We start from the raw sequence: 25,539 nt of genomic DNA, 5'->3' as shown, positions 1-25,539 counted from the left end.
AGTACGGAGAGCCCACAGCCACCTGCTCCAGCCTTCCTGTGTTGCGGCATGAGCGCACCAAGAGTAGCGGGAGAGTGTTGCAGGAACGTCATTCAGAAGGAAAGCCACCCAGCTGCGCCCTCTGAGCTCTGTCCAGCGCATCTTCCTCGCATGGACTCCTGCCTGCGACGGGCAGGAAACAATTAGCAAGAACAGAACAACACCCCATGGGTGTCTCATGACCGCACCTTAGGTTGTGACACGTGCAGGTGTGAGGGGTTGCCGGGCTACTTTGGAGCAGAGCTTGGGCGGAGGGGGGGCGGGAAAGCAGACAAAGAGGTGACACCTCAAGGTCTGCACGATCACAGCTCTCCGCCGCCCCAGGCTTCCGCTCGATAAGCTACTGGACACACCCGCCCCTCCTCACACAGACCGTGGAAAAGCCCCCGAGTGGGAGGGCTCTCTCTTCCTCCCAGGAGCTCTTGGACACGATGCACAGACAGAGCGCGGGGAGCTGCCGCCTGCAAACACGGCTCCAGGCAGGACTCCACTCCGCAGGAGCCGCAGAGCAGAGGAGATGGGGGCAGCTTAGATCCAGTGCAGAGACCTGATCTGTTGTTGCTGTGTACGCTGTCCTTTCTGTTCTCGGGGTAGGACATCAGGAAGCACATTGAAGCGCTGCAACATGCACTGTACAGATCCTGCCACTACTGGGCCCGATTTCCCCGGATCGAAACCGGGCGGAAACAGGCCCGTTTCGTTTGTTGCCACGCACACTGTTTGGGGATTCGCCTAGCGCTGTGATCGAACAGACCCACTCACCTCTTAGTGTGGCGGGATCTGCACAGTGGATGTCGCAGCGCATCCTGCTTTCACTTCAATGCATGTCCTGATGTACCCTGGTCTCCCGCGTGACAGGTGGGGATATTTGCCACTATACTAACGAGGAAGACATCGCTCTCTGCTTAGTGTGTAAAACACTTACTTGCAGCATTGTGGGTGCTGTGGTTTAAATGCTATTGGTTTGTGAACAGAATACCCCTATCCAAGTACATTGTGCCACATTAAATAAACACACGAGAAAAAGAGATTCAGAACGCAAAGCTGTGTCAGTGTTCTGTGTAAAAAATCGGTTTGAACATCATGGGAGCTGTTTTTAATAAGCTGCTGAGTAAAGAATATTTTAATCTTCCTGCTGTCAGTAGTATTGTGAATATAGTTGACTCTTACCCGAATGAAAACAGAACGTAAAGGAAGGGTTTCAGAATTCAGACAGAGCTTTATTCCCGTGCTTACAGTCTGAGTAATTGGAGACTGCGCTATTCTATTGCCTATGGTCATATACGGGTTTTTCACATGAAGCCATATTGAACAGTATTTCTTGCGTTGTGAACTTGTGCACACAGCGGTCCCCCGGGTTCCAGTTAGTGCGTAATTACGCATCGATGAAAAACCGGAGGTTTAAAAAAAGATAATTAGCTCACTGATACTTTGATGTAGAGGCTGTGGAAATATCCACATGTCGTGGTCTTTTAAATGCATTTGGTTTGAAGGCGTTCTGTGCTTCCGTTGCGAAGATATGGACAAAATAATATTCGTGCTTGGTCAAACAAATGTCATATAAACGAAAAAGTAAAGGCTGAGAAAGCATTCACAATGTATTTTATACACAAAGCAAGTATTCTCGCGATTCTAAGAGGTTTCGTGTAAACGCTACAGGCGTGCCAAAATCGTTTTCGAACTTCAAGCTAACTTTTCCCCGGTTCTGGAGACCAGACCTCTTCTCTGACGAGAAGAAAAGGTCAGGAGCCGCAGTATTTAATGTAAATTTCATTTTTTTTCTGTGGCGCAGCTAGTACCAAACACTTAATCTCGGGGTTGTGAATTCGAGCTCCACGCTGGTAAGAAATCATATAGGTTATGATAAATGTACTTTTTTAAATAAAAAGTAATATTATAAAACTTTCTCGATACCAGTTTGCAGGTGACATGTTCTTTATAAAAATAACCTTTAGTATGGGATCAATAACCGCGCCTGAACAAATATCGGAAAGAATCGCCTGTCACTAAGGTATTTAAGTAAAGTAGAGATATAATCAGAAAACCTACATATAGGAAATGTTAGTTACTTTGTATGTGCTTTAGCGTTTTCTTTTATATACCGAAAAAAAGGTTCAAGGCGTTCTAGTCGCTGTACTCCTCGTAGATAATCTCAACGAAATCACAATACAGTACAGGACACGCAGTGAGGAGCTCACACAACGAATAGTATTGAACATGCCAAGCGTAAAGGCACACTGCACATCTGCGAAACATCACATCCTAGTTTAGTTACAGTGAGATTATAGACTGGAAGCTAGGAAGTCTCAGATCACTTTTTTATTAAATGTTCAAGCAAACCCAAATACCTTTGCAAGAGACATTTCAGAATCCCAGTCAAATCCAGTATGATTGCTGGATCCCTCGAATTCGACAATATCACAGATCTGCAGTCCACGTTGTGCAAGACATACCGCCCAGAGCATTTCTAAGACAGGAAATACATTTTCGTTACGAAAAGAGATATACTGTACGTAGAGTGAAATGGTCTGGTACGAGTCCTAAGTTTGAATAGTTCAAAATAGACGAAAAAGGGTAATTACAGACTCTTTCGAAATGTAAGAACATTAAAGCTGTGCGGACCTTATCTTGATTTACCTAGTTTAATCGTTTTCAGAAAGTGTAATTGTATTATTTTATGTACCCTTGACGATTCTACTGATGTTATAATTGCTCTTGTTTATATTGAATTTATTTTGTTGTTCAAATAAAAAGTAAAAAAAAAAACTTTCCGGATGCGTCTGCTGTAAAAATAAAATGACATCAAAGGCGTTGTACGTAGAGTTCTGAAGCCTGTTCCACAGAAGAACTAGCTGAGATGAAAAGTTCAATATTCTACTGACAGGGCTATTCCCGTCAACTCAGTTTCTTTCTGAAACAACGTTTTATAAGAAAAACTTACACTTTGCAAAATTTGAAATAAAATACTTGCTTAAAAGTGCAGATTATTTTTTTCCCAAAAACTGTAAAAGGAGAAAACCGACCTGTTGGAGTCTCTGTCGTACCATTGCTCAGTGCGGTCAGGTCGGGACTAAAACGATAGTAAGGTGCTGGTTCAAGCACATCTAGGCATGCCTTTCTCACTGTTCCATCGTGAACATCATCTAGAGAAAAAGTGGCATGTAATGTTTAATACATTATTGGCCTTATTAATAATTTGAGGGAATATAAATGCTTTGCATGTATCGAATTACAGCACGTAACAACAGTACCTGAGTCGATATCACCGGGCAATTTCCAATAACGACCAACATCAGAAACTTCAAGAAAAATAAGATTCCGTAATGTAGGGCGGGAGAATTCATTTATACTCCTGTTGCATCTTGAGCTAAACTTTTTTTTAAAAATATGACGCAGATTTGCTCAAGATACTTGTAATCGCCTTAAAGAGAGTTTTCATGAAAACGTACATCGGCTAGCTCTCCACTGTTAATTGACAGAACTTTTGAAGAAACTGTTCTTATATAAGCAACATACAAATGACACATCTTAATGAACATGAAGGGAAATCTATGAAGTCCGTTTCCGCCAGGGAGTAAAAAAAAACGCGCTATGGTATCTCATTGTATGTCCTTTTTTACTTAAAAAAAAGGTCTTCTTTAGCTCAGCTGGCAAGACCTGGGTTCGAGCCAATGCAGTGTGGCACGAACTAGGGTGGGAGCGGCGAGGGCACAAGCCCTAGAACGCGAATCCGTTACGATAACAAAAGGGCAGACATTGAAATATGGGCTATTTCGAAGTCGCAAATGTGAGATATAAAGTAGGAATTCTGAGTTACTAAGTCGCAATTCTGAGTTGCTAAGTCGGAATTCTGAGATACCATAGCGGGTTTTTTTTTTTACTCCCTGGCGGAAACGGGCTTCCATAGAAATCCGGGTTGTGAATAACAACTGTCACTACACACGACTGAGTTCTTGAGGCTGGCACCTAAGACAACTCAGCCATCCTGACAAGCAGTGGAGGATGCCCGTTACTTTGTCAAAGGATTATTAACTACTTTTCTTTTCTTATTATTACAGAGATTTCTACATTGCAAGACAATTGACGATTTAGATAAAGGTATATCGTGGCACGCAAACCAGGCACGGAGGGGGTTTGAACCCGCGCTCTTAGGTTTACGAAACCGATGCCTTACCACTTGGCCACCGCGCACACAGTCTAGTTTTTTTTCCCATCAAGGCTAATACATTTTGAAAAAAAAATCTGTGCGCAAATTGCAATGGCAGGAGAAGTAAAGAATATAGTTCTTCTGTGGAGCTGGCTTCAGACTCTGCTTATAGCGCCCGTCAAATAAAATAGATATTTTATTTTTACGGGAAGACGCATTCCGAAATGTATCTCTGCAGTTTTAGAAAAGTTTTGAATGGTATATTTTATACAACGCACAAACCGTATTCTAATTGCAGACTGCAGATCTGTGCAGCAATCCTACTACATTTCACTGTGATTCTGAAATACTTCTAGCAAACATATTCAGGTTTCCTTGAACTTTAATAAAAAACTACTTCGCTTTCAATCTCTGGTGTTACTGTAAACTCCGACGTGATGTTCCGCAGATGTGCAGTGTGCCTTGTCTTATTCGTTTACTGGATTTGTGAAACGAAAATACAAACTGGACAGTTTCAGACACATGAAGACTCATAAATGTCACTACAAATGACAAATTTGTAGTGTAAATCCGCCGGGCTGATTTACGTGTCTGACCATCTCTCTCCTCCCTCTTCGGCAGTGAGCACTATTTTTTCATTTTCTTCCCTTGTAGTTTCCTCGCTCTTTTACTGTCCCTTTCTCCCACGGAGAGACGGAAAACATGCCGAAATCGTTTTCACCCTGTGTTTGTGCAACGTCAGTGTGTGAAGGGAAAGTAATCTATGTGGTTCCAGTGGCGCAATCGGTCAGCGCACGGTACTTATACAGCAGTGCACAGCGGAGTCATGCCGAGGTTGTGAGTTCGAGCCTCACCTGGAGCAGTGTAGCCTGTCTTTAGCTACCGAAAGCAACCGTCCACTTTAGATACTGTTACTTATAGGTCGTCCTTAACACCTTATCTAACGGGATTGTAGCCTGTTAGGTGTTTGCTGGAGATCCAGTCTAAATTAACATCAAAGGAACAGGTAAAGGTTTATTCCACGTCACACCCGAAGAAGGGTCCACGTTGTGTTTCCTTCTCTTTTCAGCATGGAATAAACCTATAATTTTTCCTTTGCAGCTGACGCAGGTCATTACTTAAATTCCCATCAGCTGTGGACCCCCAGCTGATCTCTACACAGACAGATGAGAGATATCTCATCTTCTTAGATGAGAGGTCTACTGGGACTAAGGGAGCACGATGGGGTACCGAAGACTTGAAAAAGCTCTCGCATTAGATTCTGTTTTTGTTGTTTCCCAGATTTGTTTTTAATGTTCTTTTTGTTTTGAAGTTGTTCCTTTAAGTATTTTTTTATTTTATTTTCTGTAGTCGTTAGACTACTACAGTGATTTACCTAGGTTCCCGGAAGGCTTCTCGCATCGTGGTTGTTGTGTTTTTGGGTTACAAGTATTTTTTTTCTATTGATAGGACCCCACACATTACTGTGGGACTAGTTAACTTAAGTTCTTACATTGTACCTGAAATTACCACATAAACTACTACTCTGTTTTTCTTTTTTTTAAATAAAGGCACAAATGATGTTTTTTTTTTCTTGCAGCTGATTGGCAATGACCCTACAACGGGTCATTGCAACGAACGTGGCTGCTGAAATTTGTCAGCAGCTCCATACTAAACCTGTTCTCAATTGCAACAAACCTAAAATAACATATGCTGCCCATTAGATGTTACCGATGTAGGAGACTAACTTAAACCACCTCTTCACAGGGTTTATGTAGTTCAGTAGAGGAACAGTCGATCGCATTTGAACTGTTCTGAATGTAGTGGAAATAATATAGTCACAAAGTAACGAACATACGCACCACTCGCTTGAAATATTTACTGTAGCTAAAATTGTTTTCTAGACACCACAACTATTCACAATGAATTTGATGAATACATGTCTTTATTAATAAAAGTGTAATTTATTAATAATTAAGATTAATGTATATCTTTATTAGTAGCTGTATTACCGGTAATGCATGTACAGTCCTTAATATGGGATAGTGAACTTTCAGGTATCCTGGGGAGGTAAGAAAACTGAAATGAAGGAAATACATATTTAAAGGGGGTGTAAGTCTTAAATGTGTTCTGTTACATCTGGGTGTTAACTGAATAGATTGTATTACTTATTGTGATTTGACACATGTCTGTCTCAGGAGACAGCAGAAAAATTGGGGAATTTGCAGGTACAGAAAATAACTTGAACTGAACAGGCAAATGTAAGGTTATGTTAAAGAAAAATAAACTTTGTCACCTTTTTAAACATGATTATTTAAGACAGTTTATCGGAACCGTATCTCTCCTCGATTCTGTGGCTGTGGTCCAACAGTAACGGTGGTGAAACAAGCAGAATGTGCGGAAAGAATTGGAGACGTAACGGGAGACTCATCCAGTCGATAGAAGGGTTGTGTACGCTGAGAAGTGTAGTTTAAAAGCTTAACGAGCCAGGGAGGAGTCAAACCTGCAATCTTCTGAGCCAAAGTCAAACACATTATCCATTGCACCACTGGCTCTGATACCCTAAAGCCACCACTGTAAGCTTTGTGCTGTCATTAGTAATACTGTAGCACTCCGGTGTTCACAACAGCCCCCCACCACCAGGAACTCAAACCCAGGCCTCCTGCATCACTCAACAGGGACCTAGCCTGTTGAGCTAAAGAGCAATCTCCCTCAGTCCTGCGGCTGTGGCCCTGCTATTACATTGAAGGGCAGTGACATCACCGCTCTGGTAAGCCGGCTCTTACACACTCAATGGTGGCCGTATGCGTTACACTCTCCCCCGCTTAACTCACCAACCTCAGCAAAGGGCTATCCCATTCCACTGCTGACACCAATGTAACGCTCCAGGGTTCACATGGGCATCCTCGCCACTGCCACATCAGGTCAGTCCCCCACCGTCAGGGACTCAAACCCAGACCTCTGGCATCACTCAACAGGGACCCAGCCTGTTGAACTAAAGGGAGACCGTCCTTAAGCTCAAGCGGCTGGGTCCCTGTTGAGCTATGGTGGCAGTCGCAGGTTTGAGTCCCCGACGGTGGGGGGCTGACTTAAGTGGCAATGGCAAGGGTGCCCGCCTGAACCCCCAACCATTACAATACTATACATCGCTCCAGTCCAAATTTTCTCAATTAGATTCACGTGTTTTCTACTTGTATTTAGCTACTAGGTCTTTCGTTTGGTCTGTTTTAAAAATAGCATCTCAAACGATTTTATGTGTCATGCTGAAATTCACACACGGGGGACGTCACATGAAAGACAATCACAGATAAGATGTTGCATTTAAAAAGAAATCCAGAGTGGCAGTAGAAAACAAAGCCTTATACACGAGATGCAAGTGCTCTACCACTGAACTAAACTGACAGGCACTTTTGCCTGCAGCTCTTTAATTGAGTTAGGGAGAGTGAAGGGTCTACACAGTGTACAATTTAAAGGTCGAAGCAAGACAATCTGATGCCAGGAGAATTCACAAAACGAGCCTCTGCTTTATCGTTTACTGAGCATTCAATGAACGTCTAAGTGAAAGACAAATTCACTATTTTCACTTTTTGTTTAAAGAACACTTTTATCACGTTCTGCACTCCCGGTGTTTAACGGTGTTCTTTTCTACACTCCTGATTTGAGGATCCCCAGCTAAAATATTTTTTAAATACAACAAAATTCCGATATATTGAATAGTATTTATGTTTACATTTATATTCACTCGTGCCAAAAGCTTGTGTTCTCTGCATATATCAGGATGTGGAAAGAGGCCCAATCACATCTGGAGTAGATAGTATTTAGGTCAAAGCTAATTCAAAGTGCATCTCTGGGTGTGTTTGAATTACCTACGTGTTTGACTGAAGGACAAGCTCACGGTGCCATAAAAATTGACACTCGTCATCTTTTCTTCTACATTCACAGGTTTTACGCTAAAGACAAAAAAAAATTTTTTGTCGTTTTCATGCCAGCTGGCACTAATTATTCTGCACTGACAGGGAAGATTAGTATTTTATCTATCGCAATATGTGTGGAATTTGTTTTTAAAAAAGTTGTTCCAGAAATGAACACTTCCATTAAAGTTAAGGCAGACACCTGTTGCTGTCCACAACGACCAACTCTGCATGGCAAGAGAGGAGAAAAGCACTGTGGTGATTTCAACCCAGAAACTTATTTACTAGACATGCACATTAACCAGCTAAGCCACAGCACCAACAGAGCACTATCCTTTTACAGCCTCTTAGACACACCGCTCAGAGATACCTGCGTTCTGTGTGCGCTGAGCCTGCTCGCTGAGCAAGTGATGAGAAATGGCTTTTATCTGGTAATTTCAAGTCCAAGGAGCTCAATATGCTTTTTATGTTTGACATCTTCAAGGAAAATGGTGAAATCGCAGGTGGAAGAGGAAAATGATCCTTGAGTAGAGGAAAGACGACCATCTTGAGTACTAACTCATGTCAGGAGGCTAACTTCTGGGATGAGGTGGTGGAGTGGTAAGGTGATGGACTACTAATCCATTGTGCTCTGCACATGTGGGTGTGAATCCCATCCTTGTGAAGTTCAGTAGTTGACAAATGTGCCTTTTTAAACTGGGTGTGCTTTCGTTTCGTCTTTCGCTCCTGTACTACAGCAGTAATATTTCTAGATGTGCATGAACATGGTATAGTAGGCTGACGGCAGGAACACGGGGTCCACAAGCAGTGACAGTATCAGAGGTGTCTGCGGTGTGTTGGTTTGTGAGCACTAATAAAATAACTTGCCGTGGAAGCACGTGTGCCTGCATTAATACAGCTCCATTGAGCAGAAAAAGCAACACAAACACCGACTTGTCAACAGGAAGTTTCCGTAGCTGAAAACACAGCCATTGTGCTCCAGGTGAAGCTTGTGTCGCAGGATGTGGGTCATTGAGGCAGTCACGGGCTGGGATTGATTGGGTTATGTTGATTTGTGTTACAGGGTGTGGGTCATTGAGGCAGTAACAGGCTGTGATTGATTAGGTTATGTTGAATTCCAGGATGGTGTCAATGTTGCCTCTCACTCAAGGGGGTGACTGCAGTTGTCCCAATTAATACAGGAACAGTCAGTAAAAACAGTCAAACCCAAGTCGTTCAGGGAGCAATTAGGTATCGAGACTTGGAGGTGTGAGGAGTCGCTGAGCCAGTTTTAGCCAGACCAAGGGGTGAACTGATAAGGTTCCATGACACCTAGCTCAGCACTCCCACACCCCTCAAACAACACAAGCTTCCTCCTGGAAAAATACTGGGCAGACCTGATTCTGACAGGGACAGTGGAAACCCCCCTGAAAGGGATTGGCTAAGGAGAGGGATAAAAAGACCTGAGACAGAACAGAGGGGGCTCCCGATTCCCACTGGATCCTGGAGACGACACAGGCAGCACAAGGGAAGCTGCAGAGTGCAAGACCCCGGAGGAACTCTGCAGAGACTTCTAATACCTGGAGGCAAGGATCTACTGGTTCAGTAACTGACGACAACGAGAGACATTGGCATTGAAACAGAGGTACTGTACAGACTTTTAACACCTGAAGGTGAGGAACAAGGAAACTGGCACAGCTAGCCGATTCAAACTGAGAGGAATGTAATACAGTCGCAGAGGATTTCTATTGTAACCTGAACAGAGACTGGGAAAATAGGACTGGGTGATACCCCTCTCCTCAAAGTGGGCCATCAGAGACTACAGGTACTAAGTAGAGACGTTCGAGTGACCTCTCTTTAATATTTTACAGGAAAGACTGCTGCCCCTCTGTATTCATTATGACCCTGGGAAGGACCTTTTGCTGCTGTGAATTCTGTTTTCGTTGTGTTTTTGGGTGATAGTGCATGTGAATGTAGTTGGAAAATAAAAAGGGCACTTATACAATACAAATGCTTGTCGCTGGTCTATGTGTGCATTGGTGATTCTAGGAGATAAACAGAACCTGTGGTAATGTAGAGGGGCCCTAGCACCCCGTTTGTATTGCTAGGTGGTATAGTCGTACACGAGGCAGGAACATCCCTCGCCCATAGGGTTCACCTTACTGTGACACCTTCTTCATCTATGTTTTTTGAGTGCACTGCAAATGATCTTAGTATCGAAGTGCCGTCCCACATAACCGATCCGAACAGTCTGCTTTACAGAGGAGCACTGCCGGAGCTTATCGTTGGCAACGATTGCTGGATCCTTTGAATTCGACTGAACTATAGCACAGATCTGCAGTCCACCATTAGAATACTGTGGGTGTGCTGTATAAGCCATACCGCCCAAAATAGTTCTAAAACAGGAGAAGCATCCTCGTTTAGGAATGTGGTATAAAGTGAAACGGTCTGGGAAGAGTCCTACGTTTGAACAGTTCAAAATAGACGTAAAGGGGTATTTACGGACTCTTTCGAAATGTAAGAACAAGCTGTGCGGACCTTATCTTTATTTACCTTGTGTAATCGTTTTTCATAAAGTGTAATTGTATTATAGCATGTGCCCCTGACGATTTTCTTGATATGTTATATGTGCTCTTGTTTGTGTTGTATGTAGTTTTGTTGTTCAAATAAAACGTAAAAGACACAACTTTCTGGATGCGGCTGCTGTAAAAATAAAATGACATCAAGGGTGCTGTACGCAGAGGTCTGAAACCTGCTCCACAGAAGATCTTTATCCAGAGGTGTTAAAGAAGTCGAGATCTCGCCATGAGAGGGGAAGCATCTCAGAAAAAGCAGGTGCAGTCGGTTCCACGGTCATAACGCCACTAAATCGGGCGACAAGAGCAAAACCCACCCGGCTTCCTCTGGGCAAGTAATGAGACAAAGAGACAGCACACAGCGGGTAGCGTGGCCGAGCGGTCTAAGGCGCTGGATTAAGGCTCCAGTCTCTTTGGGGGCGTGGGTTTGAATCCCACCGCTGCCAGGTGCTCCTGTTGAGATGCCCTTTCAGCTGGCTTCAGACAAAAGGGAGGGAACTGCTTTTTGGCAGTCTCTCGAGAAACTAAGCAAAGTGTTTAAAGATACTTTCTCAGCTTGACATCAAGGCACAAAACAAAAACCTTCTTGCGTCCTCTCAACCCAAAAGCGCTTTGCCACTTTTTGCGTTATGGAGGGAACGACGTCTGCCCAGATCACTTTTGTGTCAATGCAAATCGTAGTGTGCCCTCCGTTTTAATGTTGGCTGTGCTGGCGTGCTGCTTCTGTCTGTGAAACTTGAATGTTCTGCTTCTTCACACCGAATCGTCGGCGGGGGTTGAGTTTGTTAAATCTTTGCGCATAGCGCTCCTTTGGAAGTACTTTGTCCAAGTTCAAAAGCGATCGTGGGATTTACTTCATGCGTGCAAAAAGCATGCCTCGCACGACAGATCTAAATGGGGAATGGAGCCTGCTTCTTGCTGTTTTTCCTGTGGTTGCAGTTACAAAGTTGATCGTGCTTTCACATTCTGTTAACAGTATTCACTGGCTGAGCTTTATCAGTTGGTTCGTAAAGGAATCTCTGCTTCGGTTCCAGAAAAGTCATCTGTAGTGTGTTTTTTTCCGTGCCCATGGCAGTCTTTTAAAGCTGGTAGTAATGGCGGCGAAGTTAATTTTTTATCCTCTTTAAAAGAATAAGGACGGGCTGGGGCGAGCTCCATTTACCACTCTTTCAGCTAACCGCCGAACTCGCGAACTGATTACACTGCAGAGCCACAGGCGCCTCGCTTTTCTCCATTCTCTGGGTCAGGGTGAAAAAAAAACTTGCTGGTATTAGCTGGCCTGCTGGGAGCACCTCTTCTTCACTGATAAGCAAGATTTGTGTTTCATCTTTCGCAAGCTGTATAGATTTCTTTCAAAACAAGTTGTTCCAGAAAGGAAACGAACACTTGCATTCACCTGAATTAAAAGGCATGGGATTTGCCCATAAGGATAAATTCTGTACAGTAAGACAGGTAGAAAGGCACCGCTGGGAATCGGACCCAGGATCTCCTGTTTACTAGACAGGCGCTTTAGCCAATTAAGCCACGGCGCCAGCAAAGTGCTGTCCTTTGACAGCCACTTGGACACGTCTCAACTGCTCTGAGACATCTGCGTTCGGTGTGCACCGAGCCTGCTCGCCTTGCAAGTTGCCTCATTTACATGCGATAACTCCACCACTAAGAGAAAGGATGAGAAATGGCTTTTATCTGGCACTTTTCATGTCAGAGGATCTCAATCTGCTTTCCGTGTACAAGAGGATGTCCAACTCATGTAGCTAAAGACGTAGACGACAGTGCTCCACTGAAATCTTGATCTCACAACCCTCGGCATGACTCCGCTGTGTTCTGCTTTAGACAAAGGGGGGAAAAGACTTCTTTCATCACACGTTTTGCACTGTTTACGGTGTTTGCAGTGCTCTTTCTTAAATGAAAACCAGGAATCGGCACCATATGAGGTGAGACTAGATAATATTGGATCAAGTAGCCTCGCCATTCCATGCGTGACGTGAGCAAAGTGTAATTCCTGTCTTTATAGTGTGCTTGTTAGAGACTTAGCTGGCACCCAGAGCGCTTTAAATCCGGGAGTCAGCAGCCCAAGACAAGAGAGTTTCCTTCGTCTATGTTTTGTGCGTGAAGGGGGAAACCATGCGTGTGCTGCAAACAATCTTAGTATCGAAGTGCCGTCCCACATAACCGATCCGAACAATCTGCTTTACAGAGGAGCACTGCCGGAGCTTACCGTTGGCAAACTGAAGACCAGGCTGACCTCTTCTGTGACTCTTGAACACTGAGTCTCAAGGTTGTGAATTCAAGCTCCACGCTGGCGGGAAATTCCATAGGTAATGATCACATTTTCTTGCATGCTTCTGTAGGGTTTGGGCATTTACTTGGACAATTATTAATTGTAGCAGTAAATCACAAAATTGATTCTTTTGATGGCTTTACAATCCAACCATGCGATATAACTCAAACAACGCACAAACACAAGTACTAATACACGAGGATACATTTATTAATACATAGAATATGCATATAAACAGATCTTATCGAGAGGGTTATCAGAATACAAAAGGTATATATTCAGTCAGTTACAAAGAGTTACATATATCAAGAGGACATACATTCAGTATATCAATCATTTAGACCGTTTCTTAATTGAACTTGGTTATAACTTCTACATTAGATACTCAAAACAAGTACATAACTCTTAGGAATTAAATTGATATCAACTGGTTGGGATAACAATTGAATTCTCGAGCAGTAATGCAGTGAAGTTGAATACTCATCCAATCTCTGGGGATTCAGATCTCCTGCGGGCACAAAGAAACAGTTTCAGGCTGTTGCTGTCCAATCCGCGCTCTCTGGCTCGGTGCCAGGCTGTGCTGTGCGGCTTGCGACGGTGCGCTGCTGATGCTCACTGACCGGCTAGTTAGTGTTGGCTTTAACTAGCAAAGTTTGCGCACAGGAGAAAAGATGACTGTGGGTCCCAGCAAGTCAGGAAGAGGACCGGTTCGTTCCTGATGAAGAGCTAGTTCTGAATAGTGATTCAGCTCTCCACAGTTCTGACCTGTTCACGAGGCCTGCTGCTGGTGTTAACCTCGGGTGGATCCTCTGGTTACTCTCTGGCAACCTCCGCTCTCGACTCTTAGAACAAAGGAAAGTTCTGGCACTCGAACACACTGGCTGTTCCGTGGTATTCCGGGTTGAGTCTCAGGATGGTCAGGAGGAACGCTGCGAGAATGTCCTGCCCTTGGGAGCCTTCTGCTCCTGGGCCGTCCTGCCCTGGAATTCTCCTTTGAATTCCCTTTAGAAAAGTCCACAGAATTCCACCAGGCCCTCTGTGTTGCCTGTTTTTACCTGGAGGAACTTCAGCTCATTGATTGGCTGAAAGTTCCATGGGCATCAGAGTCCCACGTGGGTTACTCGGCCCTACCAGTCCCTGATTGGTTGATTAAGGTGAGATATGAGTCACTTACTCCTGACACTTAGGAATGCAGTCCAGATGTCCATCTGGCACTCCCTAGACAGATAGGCACCAATGGATGACCATTGATCATGATAGCCAGGCTTAACTAAGTGCATCCCCCTTTGGGAGCTGTCCCTTATCAAAAGAAAACATCTTTAAATCAGCCTGCATGAAAAGCTTCTCTGTGGTGCACCACAGAGATGAAGAGAGAGATGGGGCCTCATTTGGGAAAGCACAGCAACACTTAATTCTGTCTTATTAACAAGCATTGCCGCTACATATCCCCCCTTTTTGAAGGTCACGAGGTCCTGAGGCGTTGTTGCCTTCAAAACAAAACAGAGTTAAGTGATGTCCCTTGCCATTAGAACATTAACCTTAAATGTCCACATTACTCCTCGAGAATTCATACAGGAACCAGCATTGGGAACAAACAGGATGAATAACATCTGGAGTACGTATAAACAAGGTAGGAGACATCATCTCAGTCTAGGAATTACACATCAGGAAGTTCACTGTCAGTATCTGATACCTCTGTAGTAGATATTTGGGGAGAAGTCACTTCCTTTCTTTTGACATTCTACCTTTGAGTCATTCGTGCTACCCAGAGTATATCTTGATGTAAGAGTACAACAGTCAGAGTACACTGTCAGTCATGATCCAGCTACCCGGCAGTAGTGTTACAATAACACCAGTTCCTGTTCCCAGCCCCCCGATAAACCACAACACCTGTGTTGGGTATCTGCTAGGGTGGTTTGGAGGTTTGTTCCATTAAAGCAACCTCTTCAGGGCTTACTGTTTCTTGGATTTCTATCCAATTCAATAGTGTGGCACCTGAAGGCATCCACGACCTCAAGTTTGGTCTTATATTGTCTGGTTACAGACCGTACAGTGTTAAGTTCAAGCTGTACTATGGCCTCCTCGGGAACTTGCAGGAAAACTGTTTGATTAGGTAGCTGCATTGCAGTAGCTGTATCATGCCTGTCACAAGTCATAGTGTCAGTTAAATGTGGTGTGCTGACCAGCCATTTACTTCCCACCTGCACTTCATGGGGTTCATTAACCTCCCTCTGCTCGTTAGTAGTTTTACACCCTTCATTGGTGAATCGTTTAGACACAGCCAATGGATAGCTTTGGTAGCCATACCCATCTCAAGATTTGGAACCAAATTAAATCTTGGATTGCCTTCTGGGTGAGCTATGAGCGATGGGGTTAATGTCACATACTCCTCTACTGAGAAGAGTAGAATCAAGTGGGTTGGGATTTGTGCCATGGTTAGACTGGCTACAGTGGCACTAAGCCCCCATAACAGGTCTTGTGTCAACATTCTGGCATGTTGCACACAAGCATAAACCCATTGTATAACACTGGCAATCATGTCCACTGGTTGGGGGATAAGGTTTAACCCTGTTGCATAGAAAGTTGCCTGTAGGGTTTTCCCTAAGCTTTCCAGCCTTTGCTGCTGTCGATACAGTCTGTCACTACCCTCTGGCATCTCTGACACCTGCCTTCTTGGGGCAGTCAGGGTGAGAGTGCCAGTAGCACACAAACCTACCAGAAAAAGCAAACGTGCAACAGTGGTGGCAGCAATCAGTCCTCCCAAAAGTCTTTTCAGGTGGCTGATCCCAGTCATCTCCTTCTGAGTGATTGTTGCCTTTCTAAGCTGGCGCAGCATGTACATGGTGTCTTTCTCAGTATGCCATGTGGCATCTTGGGCACCAACATCCTGGAAATCTGGGGAGATCTGACGCAGCTGCTGATGCTGCTCCTCCTTTTCCAGGGCATCTGCTTTTTCAATTTGTTCATGCCTGTGCTCTAGGAACCCTGCAGGGGGTGGTGCAGCGGTGGAGCATGCCTGACCCTTGGCTGAGTGGTCATCTGGAGCACCTGAGTGATCTGGGATTGTTATCCCATACTCACTGTTCAGGTCCACCCTGCACACCTCCTGATTGAGGAATCCCTCTATCGGTATGTTTACAATCGTTCGCTGGGCGTGGGTGTAGGACACCTGCTCGCTCCCCCCTTCCCTCGCTAGGGGTTTAGGGAGCTGCCCCAGCACTGGGATAGCTAGTTCACTGTCTTCGAACTCGCTATCACCCACCAGGCCCATGTCAGTGAGGGCGGGGATTCTGACACCCCTCTTTGCGATGTCCTGCACTGGCAGGCGGGTGGCCTGACCATCCAGCTCCAGTCTGGGTGAACCACTGTTGGTCAGACTCAGACTGACAGACTGGGCTGGTGGCTGTAAGAAAACCAGCTCGGCTTTCATTCCCTGTCCCTTCCTGGGGACTGGGTGTGTTGGAAACCCTGCTGTCAAGGCAGGAACAATCAGGTCAGTCTCACTCACTACCTGGTAGTTGTGAGAAATAATGTTACCTGGCTGCAGGTTCCCTGGGTCACAGCAGAGGAAATCGGCATCTGGGATCAGGTGTGTCCACAGCGCAGTAGTCTCAGCGTCCAGCTGGACCTCCTGTCTAACCTGTGAATATTGCACCAGGGGCACCTGGTGGTGGCCCTGTGACAGCTGCTCAAGCAGATCCTCACTGATAGAGGACCTCTCAGGGCTAAAGGCGAGGGCTACATCACCAACCTGCTCTCCTGCCATCAAGATCCCTTCCACCACTGCGAGGTGGTGGTCCTGACCCCTCTTGGGTGCCAGGGTGCAGAGGGAAAGCTCCTTTTCATCGCCAGGTGGGGAGATCTGCTCCTCTTTAGGGATGTAAAAGGGGTGTGCTTTACCTGGTGGATCAGGCGGCTGCTCGGAGCACTGCTCCTGTGGCAGGGAGGCTGTTGTGACCTCAGCCGGGACATGACTTCCCTGTATATCTGGGGAACAAGAAAATATTTGTATTTCTTGTCCAGAGGGAACAGAAGGAATCTCCGCATTGGCTTCTATGTTCGGTGGGCACTGTGTGAGCACAGTCTGCCTCTTGGCCCCCCTTTCCTTCTGTACAGAAGACTTAGGAGCCTTGACCTATTTCCACACTTTGCCTTTCTGGTGATCCACCAAAGGTTCCTCTCTGAGTCGCATGCCCTTTCCTTTTTCTACCCGTTTGAGCTTGCCGTGTGACATCAAACACCTTTCAACCTCAGTGTCAATCAGTGTCTCACTGTGTAAGACATCTCCCATGGCAGCCTTGAGGTAAAAGCTTCTTGCTTTTCCTCTGTGTTTTACTGCCTGCTCTGTGATTTCAGGGGTGGAGTCAGCACTCGCTGGGGAGTGGCTGACCTCATCCAGGCAGGAACCCTTCCGCTCAATCAGATAGACTGAGGGAGGGAGCTTTATCTAACCCTTTCCCTCCCCCGGTGTTCTCATGACACTTAGAACGCTGGGTGCGGTCCTGTGTGCCTGCTTTGGAATGGGGCTTAGCCAGCTCAGGAGCCTGTGCTCCTTCGAGCAGGAGGGAATTAAACCTGCTGGCTCTGACAGCGAACACAGTTGCTTTAGCAGCTTTTTGCTTAGAGCGACTTTGGACATCATACTCCCAGGCTTTCTGCACGAATCTCTTAATATCAGTCATTTTCATGGTCTGTGCATCTGTATGCATTAAGATCATCTTTCTGATTGATGGGTGGAGATTCGCAATGAATAAACCCTTGAAATGTGTGTTCTCTTCGCAACCCTCATCATTTCGCCCTGCAAAATAAGTTCGTCTATGTCTCTCGTAATATTCGCAAGGGGACTCTGCTCTCTCGTGCTTAATGTTAAGGGCGGTGGCTATCGCAGCAGTTGGGTCAATAAACGCACTGTATTCTTCGATAAGTGCTTGACACAGCTCCTCAAAATCATTACAGACTTCTTTCATCTGCCTAGCCATCCACTCATGTACAGCTCTGCTGGTAGTTTTCCTGACCAGAAACACTTTCTCCTGTTCTGTGGCGTTTGGTAGGTACTGCAGGGTATACCTGAGGTCTTGAATATACCTCTCGATATTATTCTCTGACACTGTGGGGTCAAATCTCTCTATGTCCTTCGCTAGCTCTCTCAGAGAATGGAGGTTTATTCTCCTAGCTTCTCCGCTGACGGAGATATGGCAGAGATCGTGGTCAGACCTGTCGCTGCTAGAGAGAGTGCTTAATAGCGACTCGAATTCAGACCTTTTAGCAACCATCGTTAAACTTAAGAGTATTACTTTTAAGTACGAAATCACAGTTTTACCACAGAAAACCACAAGATCAAGTATGCAATCAACCCGGTAGATCGCAAAAGATCACAAAACAATCAAGCACTGCTTAAAGAACAAGGGGAACTTTTTTCCTTTCGGCTTTCAGCACACTGTATTGTCGTGTATGAAACCCGCGGCGTTTTATGTGAATTATTTCGCTTGGTTGACTCATTTCATTCTTGCCATAGCCCACCCAGGGACGCCAATAAAAATGTAGTGTGCTCTTTGAAGGCACCAGTTCTGTAGGGTTTAGGCATTTACTGGGACAATTATTAATTGTAGCAGTAAATCACAAAATGATTCTTTTGATGGCTTTAGAATCCAACCATGCGATATAACTCAAACAACGCACACACACAGGTACTAATACACGAGGATACATTTATTAATACATAGAATATGCATGTAAACCTAACAGTTCTTATTGAGAGGGTTATCAGAATACAAAAGGTATATATTCAGTCAGTTACGAAGAGTTACATATATCAAGAGGACATACGTTCAGTATATCATTATATTCATTATATCAGTATATCATTCATTTAGACCGTTTCATAAATGAACTTGGTTATAACTTCTACATTAGATACTCAAAACAAGTACATAACTCTTAGGAATTAAATTGATATCAACTGGTTGGGATAACAATTGAATTCTCGAGCAGTAATGCAGTGAAGTTGAATACTCATCCAATCTCTGGGGATTCAGATCTCCTGCGGGCACAAAGAAACAGTTGCAGGCTGTTGCTGTCCAATCCGCGCTCTCTGGCTCGTGCCAGGCTGTGCTGTGTGGCTTGCGACGGTGCGCTGCTGATGCTCACTGACCGGCTAGTTAGTGTTGGCTTTAACTAGCAAAGTTTGCGCACAGGAGAAAAGATGACTGTGGGTCCCAGCAAGTCAGGAAGAGGACCGGTTCGTTCCTGATGAAGAGCTAGTTCTGAATAGTGATTCAGCTCTCCACAGTTCTGACCTGTTCACGAGGTCTGCTGCTGGTGCTAACCTCGGGTGGATCCTCTGGTTACTCTCTGGCAACCTCCGCTCTAGACTCTTAGAACAAAGGAAAGTTCTGGCACTCGGACACACTGGCCGTTCCGTGGTGGTCCGGGCTGATTCTCAGGATGGTCAGGAGGCGCGCTGCGAGAATGTCCTGCCCTTGGGAGCCTTCTGCTCCTGGGCTGTCCTGCCCTGGAATTCTCCTTTGAATTCCCTTTAGAATAGTCCACAGAATTCTACTGAATCCCACTGAATCTTACTGAATCTCCCTGAATCTCTGTGTTGCCTGTTTTTACCTAGAGGAACTTCAGCTCATTGATTGGCTGAAAGTTCCATGGGCATCAGAGTCCCACGTGGGTTACTCGGCCCTACCAGTCCCTGATTGGTTGATCAAGGTGAGATATGAGTCACTTACTCCTGACACTTAGGAATGCAGTCCAGATGTCCAACTGGCACTCCCTAGACAGATAGGCGCCAATGGATGACCATTGATCATGATAGCCAGGCTTAGCTAAGTGCATCCCCCTTTGGGAGCTGTCCCTTATCAAAGGAAACCTTAAATCAGCCTGCATGAATAGTTTCTCTGTGGCTGCACCACAGAGATGAACAGAGATGAACTTAATTCTTTCTTATTAATAAGCCTCGCCGCTACACTGACATTTGCTCTGCTTTAAGTAATCAATGAAGAACACAATGTGCTTCACTAGACTCCGGTCCAAACAGGATTAAAAGCCAGCAAGTATACCTTTTCAAATTGACGTCAGCAGGGACTAGATTGGCACTTTAACCAGTGCCTGATTGGCTCAGTCAGTAGAGCATGGAACTCTTTATCTCAGGGTTATGAATTCAATTTTGGGTGATACAGGTGTTCTCATTAATTAAGTTTCCTGTTCATCTTTGACCATGTTACATCTTGATGGTGACTCAAATTAAGAAAAAAAGGACTGATCTAGCTCCTCATCTGAGTAGATAAGTCATAGACTCCGTAGATAACCTATTCATACCAAGCACTTGGATGCAGCTTCACCTATCACAACTAGTATTTAACATTATAATAGCTCCTGTCTATTTACACTATAATTTACACTAGTGTTTCCTTAAAAATTGCTTGTAAGAATGAGACATTACACATGTATTCCAATAAAATAAATAGTATTAATCTTTTCACTGTAACAGTTTCACTGTGACTTGGCAGATAACTGGCAGTGATCAATAACCACACCAAAAAATATGGGAAAGCAATGGGGAAAATCGACTCTTCAACATGTGGAAATGTATTACTGAGAGGAGGAGTCCTTTTCTCTTAGGTCAACACTCTTTGTAAGAGTCAATTCTCCCAGCTCACATCCCTGGGTTTCCGTAGTGTGCCTGCAAAGAGTGATCAATTTGAGACAGGTAAACGTCCTGATTTTATTTAACAAAGCTAGATGCACATTTGCTAATGCTGCCTTCATTGTAATAGGCGGTTTATTTCTCGAAAGCATGTTATGTAAAAAAAGAAAAAATGAAAACATGGATAACAATCTTTCAAAGCTAAAGATTTTACTTTTGAGAACTGGACATTTTATGTTTCTGGGTGCTTTTCAAATGCTGGTTTTAGAACTTTGCTGTGCTTCAAGCATAATTTTTCACCTTATAAACTGGGTATTGAGTGTTAGGGTTAGTGTTTTTTATTTTGATGACTTAGTAAAATGTCTGGAATTTTTTCACTTTGATATTATAGAGCACTTTGTGTTGATGAGTGCAACAATTCTCAGTTAAATACATCATGGTTCCATACTGTAACACAATAAAATGTGAAAAGGCCAAGGGGGGTGAATAGTTTTTATAGGCACTAAACGTATTACAAAAATATAATGCTTCATTTTATGGAAACTTCTTACTATAACCACCAACACACTCGCTGTTTAAGCAATGGGGGTTTCACAATCCTCTTTCTCACTGGTAATGTTATGAGCAGGAAAAGCACCATTGAAAATGGATTTCAATCACTCAAAACTAATAGTTGTCACACCCTCTACAGCTAGAGGGCGCTCCCACTCTGTCCTGTCCTAGTTTCCCTGTGCTTTGCTTGTCCTTCTGGTTTGTCTTTGTCTGGGGCTATATATTTCCGGGTCACCCTTTCCTCCTCATTCAGTATTGAGGGTTCATATGTCTTCAGACCTGCCTAGCACCAGGCCATCTCCTCCGCGACCTGAGGACTTAAGTTTCTACCCGACATCATCTGACCTCCTAAACGGGCTAACACCCGTTTTGCCACTACACATAGGGCCTATTTTGCTCTCCTGGCCATTCCACGGCATGGCCTTATAACATCCGCGACAGAAGTTCCAATGCTGTGCTGCCCTTTTAATTAACATTGGCTGTAACAATGTGTTGTTTTTGTCTCTTAAAGGGTCTGCTCCTTTACTCTGTCTTGCCAGTGTCGTATAGAATTGAGTACCCATAAAATCTGAGACCCCTTTCAAAGTCTGCATGTGCAGTGGACATAAGAGGCTTGGCGCGTGTCGCAATTGTTGCCCTATCTACTAAGCCCATCCTCCAAGTTTGCACTTCTGTGATGTAGTCTCACAGGCCTGAGAGACATAGATTTCACACATGTAATTACTTATAAAAGCCAACAAACCTTTTCTGAGTGGTCTAAGGCTCTGTGTTAAGGTTGCAGTCCCCCTGAAAGCTGGGGTTATAGTCCTGACGTTATACTTCAACTAATTCTCAGTAAATAGATCTTGCAGTACTCTGAGTGCCAGCTAGCTATGGAACAAGTGCGCTATAAAGACAGAAATTACACATTGTTTGTGAGGCTGTGTGCTCCTGTATGGTCTAGTGGTTAGGATTCTGGATTTTCACCCAGGTGGCCTGGGTTAAACTCCCAATAAGGGAAACTTTTCTCTTCCCTTATGTTTTCCAAATAAGCAGCTCAGTGTAGAAAAGAGCCCCGTTAAGCACTGTCAGGAGAGCTAAACTTTTGATAAAAGAGATCGCTTGTTTCCTCCTGCTTTCGAACTGAAACCCTTCAGTGTGTTAAGAGAACGTGAAAATCACTACACTGCACAAGGTGGGGAGGAGTGACTTGCAGAGAAAAGGACTCAATCCAGGAAAATATTTCCACATTCTGGAGAGGAGATTTTTTCCATTCCCCCACTTTTGCAGCCTGACCTCCTCTATTTCTAGAGATCTGTAGAATGTGGAGAAAACGTTTGAAGTTGTTACTGCTACCTCCCCTTGCTTTGAACAATGTGTGGAGTTGTTTGAGTCAAAAAGAGTGATAGTTCAGGCCCATGGGAAGATCCACATTCAACTGTGCATGTTGTTTTGTTCTCAGAGTTTGCAAAGATGGAGGTCATTCGCACCTGGCTAAGCCAGTATTCTATAGTCCTTCATGGAACTGAGTTCAGAGGTGCTGACGGAATAAAAACAGGAGGTTGAGGAACACGGGGGTGTTCAAAGGCATTGAGGTTCCAGTCAAGGGAGCAGGTAGCCTGGCCCTGTCCATTATTAGAGCACTATAACCTAAAGAGATGGTTTCATATATATTGTTTTGGGTATTGTCATGGAAATATAACTATCAAGGAAGCCACAAAAGAGAGTTCTCACCTGAGTAAGATCTTTATTTCAATATTGCAATATTGGGAGCCCTGCTGCCACTTCGCCAAGTGCAACCAGAGACTCAATTTGTTACAAGCAGTACAGGGTTTTTATAAGACGTTGCGCTGTAAAAAAGTTCAGCACTTGGACCCTTCTAAAACTTCCCCTTTCTCTAAGAGAAAACAGATTACATCATAGAGCGAGAGAAGAAAAACTAGATTTGTTATTCAAAGCTTATCAGTTACTTTCAGCTAATTCTAATGACCCAGACAGCATATATTGTTTTGGTACATTGTCTTCTAAACTAACCTAAACAGTGTACTTTGTTGACGAACTGTTTTCTAAAATTCTGTAGCACAGCAGTTACATCCTTGAAATATATTATCTAAAAGCACCAATATATTTCTCTACATTTTTAAGAATCAATTTACTTATTAGATTTCCACTTCAGTATATTTATTAAAGTTTCCTATTTTGTGATTCTTTGTATTTGTTTGTGAAATTAAAATAGTTCTTAAAAAATAAATGGAAGGTTTTTCTGAAGTCAGAAAGCCAATTTATTTGGTGGAAAAACAGATTGGTGAAGCTCCAACAAATAAATCCAGTTTATTTGTTTACTTTTTTTTCTGAAACAACTGAATTAGATGGTGTGCTAATATGCAACCTAACACCAGTGTGAATAACTAGAAGAGGGGAGCAGCGCTATTCCAGACCATGGGAGCTTTGTGATTGGCTGGCACAGATCTCTAATTTGCATATCAGATTTGGAAATATAACACTAAATTTAGTGGATTTAATTTACACTCAAGAGTCACCTACTGTGTATTGCCACTTCATTTTTTTTATGAGTAGCTGTGATTACCAGTTGACAGCTTTTATTTGTTTAATTTTAAATTGTTTTGTATTATCACGCTGAATGGCCTGTACTCGAGGTTTGGTAGGGTATATGTGTTTTTGTTTTTTTTCACCAACTGGATTTTTTGCTCTTTTAGTATTTGTCTAGAAGGCTTTCTGAAGTCAGAAAGCCTGTTTTCTGGTAAAAAAATAGATGTGTTTAACAATAATTTTCAAACAATTTAATTGGGACTTTTATGAATAAAAAGATCTTGTATGATAGTTTCAAGAACACTGCTGTTGTCAGCTGACTTTTAGTGAAGCTCTTTCCTCTGGCCACCTGCACAGAATTTTCTTGTGCCTTTAATTTCAAGATGTAAAACCTAACAAACAGTTGCGTTTGTTCATGTATATTTCTGAAACTGTTAAATGAACTACTGTGTGTAAATCTGCAAATGTTGTTTGATAGGATGCTGGATAAGCAAAGTACTTTCTGATTGGTTAGCCAGATATCATATTTGCATACAACATTTGAAACAAAACCATGTGGTCTCTTTCTTATATGCACTGAACGTTACAACCACATTCTTCTACATCTTCTTTATGAGCAGGTTAGTTTGAAAGCCATTTTACACGTTTTGTGTTCAATTTGAAATGCTCTTACATTCTTGAAATCTTGTGTTAGGCAGGATATGTCAGCTTCAGTAAACTTTCTTTACAGGGTTTATTGTTCTTTTAGTCCTTGTCCTTCATATCTTATGAGAAGGTTCACAAGCTTATCTGTCAAACTACAATCTAATGGTTGTGTTTAAATTCCAGGTCATTTGTTTACATTTTTTAACAATAACAAGAAGAGGAGAGCAGCTCCATTCCAGACCATGGCAGCTTTGTGATTGGCTGAGCCAGATCTCTCATTTGCATATCAGATTTGGAAGAATAACACTAAACTCTCTTCTTGCATGGATTTAATTTACACCCAAATATCACCTACTGTGTATTGCCACTTCAGTTTTTTATTAGTAGTTAGGATTGCCTGTTGACAGGTTTTATTTGTTTAATTTTAAATGGTCTTGTATTATCACCCTGAATCGCCTGTACTCAAAGTTTGGTAAGGTACATGTGTTTTTGTTTCCTTCAGGAAGTGGAATTTTTGCTCTTTTAGTATTTGTTTAGACGGTTTTCTGAAGTCAGAAAGCCTAGTGTTTTGGTGAAAAACAAACATCTGTATTAATATTTCTCAAACAATATAAATAGGGTCTTGCATTTGGATATCTTGATATAGCTGTGTGCTTCTGTAGTATTCCTGGTATTTGACTGTGGTTACTTGGGTTCAACCTTAGGTGTGGGAACGTGTCTTTTTCACCCTTTAGTTTCCAATTGATCAGCACAGTATAGAAAATAGACCCATAAAGCAACGTCAGCAGTGACAATTGTGAGAAAAGTGATCACTTGTTTTCGCCCGCTTTCAAACAGAAACCCTTTGCTGTGATAAGAGAATGTGGTAACCACTACACTGCGCAAGGTGGGAATGGGTGACTTGCAGGGAGTGTTGAAGTTCGAGAAAGGACTTCTCACAGCTTTGTGATTGGCTGGCACAGATCTCTAATTTGCATATCAGATTTGGAAATATAACACTAAATTTAGTGGATTTAATTTACACTCAAGAGTCACCTACTGTGTATTGCCACTTCATTTTTTTTATGAGTAGCTGTGATTACCAGTTGACAGCTTTTATTTGTTTAATTTTAAATTGTTTTGTATTATCACGCTGAATGGCCTGTACTCGAGGTTTGGTAGGGTATATGTGTTTTTGTTTTTTTTCACCAACTGGATTTTTTGCTCTTTTAGTATTTGTCTAGAAGGCTTTCTGAAGTCAGAAAGCCTGT

The 25,539-nt window shown here is 43.4% G+C and overlaps 6 non-coding genes across 6 annotated transcripts; 5 read left to right on the top strand and 1 right to left on the bottom strand.

Moving 5' to 3' along the window:
* Positions 1–4,954: 4,954 nt before the first annotated feature.
* Positions 4,955–5,048, top strand: trnai-uau (transfer RNA isoleucine (anticodon UAU)). The gene is made up of 2 exons: positions 4,955–4,992; positions 5,013–5,048. It is a non-coding gene; the product is annotated as a tRNA-Ile (tRNA).
* Positions 5,049–10,995: 5,947 nt separating this feature from the next.
* On the top strand, positions 10,996–11,077 carry trnal-aag (transfer RNA leucine (anticodon AAG)). The gene has a single exon. It is a non-coding gene; the product is annotated as a tRNA-Leu (tRNA).
* A 1,012-nt stretch (positions 11,078–12,089) lies between these two features.
* Positions 12,090–12,163, bottom strand: trnat-agu (transfer RNA threonine (anticodon AGU)). The gene has a single exon. It is a non-coding gene; the product is annotated as a tRNA-Thr (tRNA).
* Positions 12,164–23,791: 11,628 nt separating this feature from the next.
* LOC138243828 (U7 small nuclear RNA) lies at positions 23,792–23,849 on the top strand. The gene has a single exon (XR_011192446.1). It is a non-coding gene; the product is annotated as a U7 small nuclear RNA (small nuclear RNA).
* Positions 23,850–24,795: 946 nt separating this feature from the next.
* LOC138243888 (U7 small nuclear RNA) lies at positions 24,796–24,853 on the top strand. Its single transcript, XR_011192506.1, has one exon. It is a non-coding gene; the product is annotated as a U7 small nuclear RNA (small nuclear RNA).
* Positions 24,854–25,481: 628 nt separating this feature from the next.
* On the top strand, positions 25,482–25,539 carry LOC138243827 (U7 small nuclear RNA). Its single transcript, XR_011192445.1, has one exon. It is a non-coding gene; the product is annotated as a U7 small nuclear RNA (small nuclear RNA).

The sequence above is a fragment of the Lepisosteus oculatus genome, chromosome 14 (genome assembly GCF_040954835.1).
Source record: "Lepisosteus oculatus isolate fLepOcu1 chromosome 14, fLepOcu1.hap2, whole genome shotgun sequence".
NCBI lineage: Eukaryota > Metazoa > Chordata > Actinopteri > Semionotiformes > Lepisosteidae > Lepisosteus > Lepisosteus oculatus.
This window is presented reverse-complemented; position numbering and strand designations above follow the sequence as displayed.